Source organism: Bison bison, unplaced genomic scaffold (genome assembly GCF_000754665.1).
Source record: "Bison bison bison isolate TAMUID 2011002044 unplaced genomic scaffold, Bison_UMD1.0 scf7180017864063, whole genome shotgun sequence".
In the NCBI taxonomy this organism is placed as follows: Eukaryota; Metazoa; Chordata; class Mammalia; order Artiodactyla; family Bovidae; genus Bison; species Bison bison.
In genome coordinates, this window is record NW_011494635.1 from 3,948,604 (window position 1) to 3,955,983 (window position 7,380).

Genomic DNA, 7,380 nt, shown 5'->3' on the forward strand with positions numbered 1-7,380 from the left:
GAGCAAGCGAAGAAGATGAGAAAGAAGGGGTTGGGCGCCGGCAGCCCGGGCTGCAGCCTGGCGCCTCGCCACCCTAGGCACCCGGGCGGCGCCGAGGGGCCGCTGTGAGAAGTCGGAGGGAGCTGCTGAGATCGAGACCCGGGAGCGCGGTGGAGCAGGGCTGCCCGGGCGGTGGAGGCGCGCGGCAGGCATTGGTTCTGCGGGTCCGGAGACCCCTTCGAGTGACTCACAGGAGACAGTCGGGGGCTGGTGAGCGGGGCCGCGGCGGAGGTGCGGACCGAGGTTCATATGGGACCGGGAAGGGAAGCGGGCTTCGCTTCACCAAGCGGAGGGAAAAGGGAAGGCAAGGGTGAGAGCGCCCTGGGGCCCGGGACCCGGGAGCCCCTCGCGGCCGCTACCGCCCGCAGCCCCGGGAGCTGCCAGCAACCGCGCGGAGAGGGCAGAGAGTGGATGCGTTTGGGGGTTCAAGTTGTGGTCACAATTTTCCTTGGTGCGATTTCTGTCTCTTCGTGCGCGCTCTCGGAGGTGAGGAGCGAGGGGTTTGGGTTACAGGGAAAACTGGGCACTTTTCCTAGGGAAGGGGCTTTGATGGCAATGCGTTTGCGGCGGTTCCAGTGGAGTGGGCGCTTCGAGTCCTGCTTTGGGAAGGCTGCCAGTGGGGTCGCTCGGCTTTTCTGAAGGACTAGAGGAAGGGGTCCTCTGGTTGCCTTCCTTTCCTGGGGTGGTCCCCGTGCACGCAGAGCCTTAGGCGCCTGTCACCCAGACTCCAGGTGCGCACAACCCTTCTGCGGCGTCAGATGCTCTGGCGCCCGCCAGGCTCCTGGCCGGACTCCTGTCTGCGCCTTCTCGGCCGCGTCCTGGGTTCAGGTTCGGTGCGGCAGACACTGGCCAAGGGTTTGGCCGATTTAGGGGCCGGGAGTAGGTGGCTCCGTGCTTTAGTTAGAATCAGGCTCAGGCAGTGGGGTGAGCCCCCGGGTCTGTGGATCTTGTTGACCCCTCTCCTGCTGGCCAGTGTGTTTGGTCAGAGCCCAAAGGGAGCGGCTGCTGCGCTGCAAAGACCTGCAGCCCGTGGGGTGAGCCTCCGGTAACAAAACCGGGAGCCGGCCAACTTTTCCTTGCTGAGGAGAGATCGCCGGGCAGTCAGACTTGGTGCTGGGATGTGGTCTTTTGAGGGGCTTTGACTCGCTAAATGCTCCGGGCAACCAGACTGCAAAGCCAGCCGGGCGGTGGTCTGATGTCCATTCTGGCTAGGACAGGAAGTGGCTGGAGCAGGTTTGGGATGAATTATTGCATGCTCTGTGCCTGGTGGTGGTGTGGAATGTCTTTCTGGAGATCAGACCACAGGTGCTGGCCTGTGAGCCGTTTGAGGACGAGTCCTCACCTCTCTCCCTCCCTCTCTTTCTGCAACACCCCGGGGTCCCTCTGCTCCCAGCAGAGGTTAGTTTATCACTCATCTGCTGCCCTCTCCCACCCTGCCCCCACCTACTGCATGGAAATGGAATCCCGGTCATCAAGAAGTCCTTATCAAATACAGAAAAAACTGGGGAAATCTCTGTCTGAAGTTTCTTACGATGGAGAATGTCAGTGCCCCTCCTCCAACCCTGTTGCCTTCCCTCCTGTTTACCACTCTCCTGCGAGTTGGAGGCCATGTCTGAGGAAGGGTTTGGAAATCCATTCGCAGCTCCCTTCACCGCAAAACACGGCCCCATGAATCTCCAGCCGATGACGTTTCATTTCATTTTCACTTAACTGGGGCAGAAACAACTTCTTCGAATGATTCTATGAGAAATAGGTGATGTTAAAATAGAAACAAAGATGCCCCCATGTCCATTTTGGGGTAGAAAAGAATCCTGCTAACCTCCTGGAGGCCCAAAGAGGGGAATTGAAGGAGGAGAGAGAAAAATTCAGATGCCGAAAAAAGAGATATGTGGAACAATTGCATTTGGCTCGTGCCAGTGGCCGTGCAAGGGGTAAACAGATCCCGGTTAAACCAGGATAAGCAAAAGAATACGTTTTGGTAAAAAAAAAAAACTTGAATCATTAAGCAATTTCTCCCACATTAAAAGTGCTGCACTGACTTGGCCTCAGCTCCTCATTAGCTCTAATGCATATTTTCTCAGGAGTGATTACCATTGTAATAGAATAAAAAGCTATTTTCTTATGTAAGTTTTCTATGAGAGACACTAGTCGGTGCTATTCTGAGGTTCGTGAGAGTGCTGACATTTCATCTCTCAATTAGAAAGCATGTGCTTGTCACCTGGCCACATCTGGAAACTACTTGCTCTGATGGGTTCCGAGTGTGGGGTCTGTGGGCTGGAGAGGGTCTCCTGGGGCCAGCCTCCAGAGACCGTGGGAGAGAGCCCCCACACCTGCACACCCTTCCCACTCCCCATGCCTCTGCACCTGGCTTTATAGAAAAGCTGCCCCTAAAAATTGCCAATAATGCGCTTGGAGGACTGGGCAGGCTTTCCGACACCTTGATAAGGTGCGCTCTTGAACCAGATCCTCAGCCAACCTGCTCTGATGTGAATACAGCCTAGGCCAGCCCTTTATTCCTCTGCCCCCAGCAGACAAAACCTCTGCCCCCAGCGCCTTGCATTGGCCTTTTCGGGACCCACGCACAATGGGGATCCTCACAGCCAAAGGGGCTGGTTGAAACGCTGTGACCTGTAGTCACAGCAACATCCTCGGACTGGGCAGGCAAAGGTGAGAAGATTGAAGGATGGTGTGTTGGTTTGTCAACATCAACACAGTCTCGGGCTAATGAGAAGCAGAAATGCCTGGTCTTTCGGTGGGAAGTCACATGAGGCTGTTTGGAGGGAAAAGGCTGATCAGGGGTGACATTGGGGCCACAGCTTTGACCCAGCATCGCAGAGCTGGAGGCCTCGTGCCAACACGTCAAAAATAAAAATAAAACATGAAAGGTATTCAAATATTAAATATTCCAAACATTGACCCAGTTCCTGCTCATGTCACCAGAACTGGAATAACACAGGTAGTTCCCAGTGGTTTAAACAAATGTGATTTTTCTACATTCTCTGTGCAAGATATTAGGACATTTCACATTTTTTTCAGAGAGCTTATGTTTTAAACAGGAACAGTTGTAACTCTTTCAGGCTGGACTATAGTTCAGTGCCCTCAGCCTGGCTTAGTTCAGGTCAGACAGCCTGAGGACTTGGTCTGGGAGGGAGGAGAAAGGAGGGAGGAGGAGGAAGGGGAAGGAGGGAGGAGGAGGAAGGGGAAGGAGGGAGGAGGAGGAAGGGGAAGGAGGAGGGGGAGAAAGCTTGGTCTGCCCCAGGACACCTTCTGGAATTTCTGTGCCCAGACAGCCTCTGCTGTTTGCCCGTTGACTAAGCTGAGCTCACTTAACTTTCCTGAGATTCTGTTTCTCTCCCTCCGTGTTCTTCCCAGGGTTTTGAGAACAAAAATTTAAAGGCTGCTACCATTTTTTAAATGGGAACGACTCTGGTTTAGGAGCACTTCACTTAGAGTGTTAGGGTGTCTCTCTGGGTGAAGTTCTCATCCCTGTGGTTCTCAGGACATAGTGTGAGCCCCAGCCTGTCCATGCTCCCGCGCCCTCCAAATTCTTGTTGGCAGGAGTCAGGATAAGGTTTGGGAGGGGGCCACCGATCCACAGGGACATGTCCTCAAGTAGGAACCTCCTGAGCACTGTCAACATTGCTGCTGTGTGGGTTCAGAGGACGCACGTGGGAAAGGCTCATGAAAGATGCCTCTAACACAACTGTGTTTAGACTCACATCAACTTAGAAAAGTTACCTTAGAAAAGTGAAGTTTGTTCTCTAGGATGAAACATTTTAAAGCAGATCATCAACCAACCACAAACATTGCTTATCATACTCCATGATTTAATTACAAATGTTTCGATCAAAAGTCCAAGTCATCTTCAACCGTGGTATGACAGATAACCTGTTAAATTGCATGAAATGAATAAAATCAAATACTAAAGGAAAAGAAAAACAAATAAGCCTTGGGACCCAAGAAAACCATTAGAACTAAAACCAGGAAACAATATGTGTGCATAGAAAATAATAAACAAAAAGGTGCTTCTGAGAGACCAGCCCAGGGGACAACTCTGCACTTTGGCTTGCTTAAAAAGAACATACCACCGAGTTCAATTTACATTATCCCAGAGAGGTGGGAGTTTTGCTCTTGGGGGTCAAGTCAGCGTTCAATGTAAAACATTTTGAGTTTTTAGCTCCCAGCCGTATCTTGTGTTCATCACAGTCATTTTTAAACATTGGTCCTAACAATGCTACAGTGACATTCTGGGGCCGAGACTCTGAGGGAGAGAACGTGGGTGTTAACTGATTGCAATTGGAGTCTTTCATCAAGGGCCTGCTTAGCTTCAAGTCACATTTTTAAAACATATTACTTCTCAAACGTTTGACCTGATTGAATAATCACTTTTCAAACCTGCCTTCCATTCCTTCCTTGATTTTTTTTGTTGGGAGACATCAGTGCCCAAAACAAAAGCAAAAAGCAAACAAACGTTTCAGACAATTAGAGCCACAAAGGTTTTATTCCATTGCCTCAGTTTTAAATCAAAGATACTCCTGAAAGAAAAATACCTTACCTCAAATACGTTGAGGCTTAGCCCTGCTCAGGAAAGCAGAGAAACAAACATATGACATAAACTTAACCTTTCTGCCCTGGTACAACATGCGGTTTTTATGTGACCCTCATGATTCTGGCCTTCTCACCTTGGTGTCATGGGCTCTCAACTCTGTAGTGTTTGAAATAAAAGGGTTTGCTTTTGAGGATTCCAGTGTGATTAAGTCCTAGGTCGGGCCTGGGAAGGGCTTCCCAGGTGATGCTAGTGTTAAAGACCCCACCTGCTAAAGCAAAAGATGTAAGAGATACGGGTTTGATCCCTGGGTTGGAAAGATCCCATGGAAGAGGCCATGGCAACCCACTCCAGTGTTCTTGCCTGGAGAATCCCTTGGACAGAGGAACCTGGAGGGCTACAGTCCAGGGTCTCAGAGTCAGACATGACTGAAGTGACAGCATACACGCATGCAGGGCTGGGAAACCCAGCACTAAGGGCTGGGCTTAAGCTCCCTTTAGCATCAGAAGGGCCCCACAGATGTCCAAGTCATGCCACCAAAGATTGCTACCTGTTCTTCTCTTGTTGGCAATGTCTCAGGTTGCCTTTAAATAAAATATTCACAGGGATTTGCCTAGTGCCCCAGCAGTTAAGATTCTGTGCTCCCAGTGCCAGGGGCACGGGTTCAATCCCTGGTTAGGAAACTAACATCCCACATGGCAAGTGATGTGGCCAAAATAAATGTTCCCCATAAAGAGTGGGGCAGAAATTTTTTAAAGATGTAATGGTAAAGGTAAAGTCTTTGCATTTCTGTAGCCAGTTTTAGTATCTGAAATTTCGGCCCTGGCTCTTTCCCTCGGGTTTCCTTTAGAGGGAACATTTCGGTGTCAGTTCGGGTACGGCTGCTGTGTCCTGCAGGTCAGCAGCAAAGGTGAGCTGAGGTGGGTCAACAGTGTGCTTTGGGTCTGAGACACCATCTGAGCACAGGGGCTGGCCTGTGCCCATGGCTCAGCCGTTGGTAGACTCAAGAGCCAGGTGTCTGCTCCAGACTGTGCCCAGTGTGCGCACAGACAGTGGAGAGGACCCCGCACTGGGCAAGCCCACCCCTCCTAGCCCAGCCTGGAAAGGCCTTCCAAGACCCCTGGCCTGCAAACAATCTCGTCCCGTCTTCTCTCTCCCACTCTCTTCCTCTCCCCTCATGTCCTCCCTGCAAGCAGCTGCAAAACGCAGGCTCCAAGCGGATGAATTAGCACGCTCACTGCCCACAGCTTTTCTTTTCTACACTGAACCCAGAGACACAGAATGCCCGGCTCAGGTCTCAGTGCAGGGCCATACCCCCAATGCCATCACTAAGAGGGATTCCTGTTAAACATTTAACTAGAGGAAAGTCATCTCTTTTGTTCTAAGTCCATTCTCTGCCTTTCACCCTTGATATTCTGTTGGCTGTGAATAGAAGGTCCCACCTGACATGTGGGGACCCTCTTCCTTGCCCCCTTTGCTCAGAATGAGATCTCAGGGCCCTTGCTGGCATCAGCCCTAACATCCCCTGCACTCAGCACAACACACCTGCCCAGCGGCTCAGAACACAAGGACCACCAATGTGACCATGTCCCAGACCCTGTCATCCCCCTTTAACCCCAGTGTTCTTGGCAGGATTGTTGATCTGAGTGTTTGGGGTACAGGGTCCTTAGCTGTGAACAGGGCCACTGAGTTTATTTGGCCATCACAGTCTGTTCTGAAGCCATGAATGAAAATGGGCTGTGGCCGAATAATGCACTTTCCTTCTCCATTGCTGGACTCCAGCAGTGACTTTCCAAGTCCCTTTCTGGGAAGAACACATACTTCAGGTTCTTGGGTGGTAGACATGAGTTCCTGCCCAGATTCTCATTGTCTCTGCTTGTGTGTAGGACAACCCCCGCCCCCCACCAAGGTGAGCGGCTCCAGTGCAGCTGTGACCACTTGGCTGTGCCCACTGCCCACAGGTACTTGATCCTGGTCCAAAGTAGAGAGGTTTTCATATGTTCAAGTCCCCAGCCCCCACGCTCCATCCACCAGGAGAGTGGACGCTTTGGACACACCACTGTCCCCTCTTCCTATTCCCTTCTTTGGTCCTTGACTTAGAAGCTCCTTGGTGGGTGCAGCTCGGGGGGCTCTGAACTCATCCCGCCTGGAGCTGCTGTGCCTCCGCCAGCTGCTCTGTGGACAGACAGCAAGACAGTGGCAGCCAACCTCCCAGATGTGTGAGCAAAGGGCTTCCCAGTGACCTTGGTGAGGGTGGGCTCCGGAGCTATGGCCCGTCTAGACCTGCCCACACAACGCTGCAGCTGCCCCAGGTTCCTGGGCTCCTGCCCGGATGTCCAGTCACTTTCAGATAGTCATCACCTAGTCCACTCTAGAGGTGCAGCCCCATCACACTGTGGACTGGAGAATGCTGCCCACTGGGAGTGCACCTGCTCCGTCTGCCGTCAGCTCTTCTGTTCTACTCGCGCGTTGGAACACCGTTGGCAGGCGGTGGCTGGGGGAGGAAGGGAAGGGGGCAAACAGCTGTCCCTTCACTGGAGCTCTGGGCATCCCCTCTCTGCTGTTGGGGAGGCACCACTGATCTGTCCCCAGGACCTTTCCAGGACACATCTCCCTCCCCCAGGATCAAGGGTCCCTGCTCCATCTGTAGAATGGGAGCACCAGCTGTAGAATGGTCTCCGCTCTTACAGCCACCCCGCCTCAGAATCCATGCTCCTGGCTTGTCCAGCTGGTCCCTGGGAAAAAGTGTGTGACTTCTAGGGAACATGAACCCAGCCAGACCCGTGGGTGTCTCT

At 52.3% G+C, this 7,380-nt stretch overlaps 1 protein-coding gene across 1 annotated transcript in view; it reads left to right on the top strand.

Annotated features, from left to right (window-relative positions):
- The first annotated feature begins 63 nt into the window (after positions 1-63).
- Positions 64-7,380, top strand: part of SYNDIG1 (synapse differentiation inducing 1) — a 102,127-nt gene continuing 94,810 nt past the window's right edge. The window contains exon 1 of the mRNA XM_010836355.1: positions 64-249. The gene's annotated coding sequence lies outside the window, so the exon portion shown is untranslated. The remainder of the gene's footprint in view (positions 250-7,380) is intronic.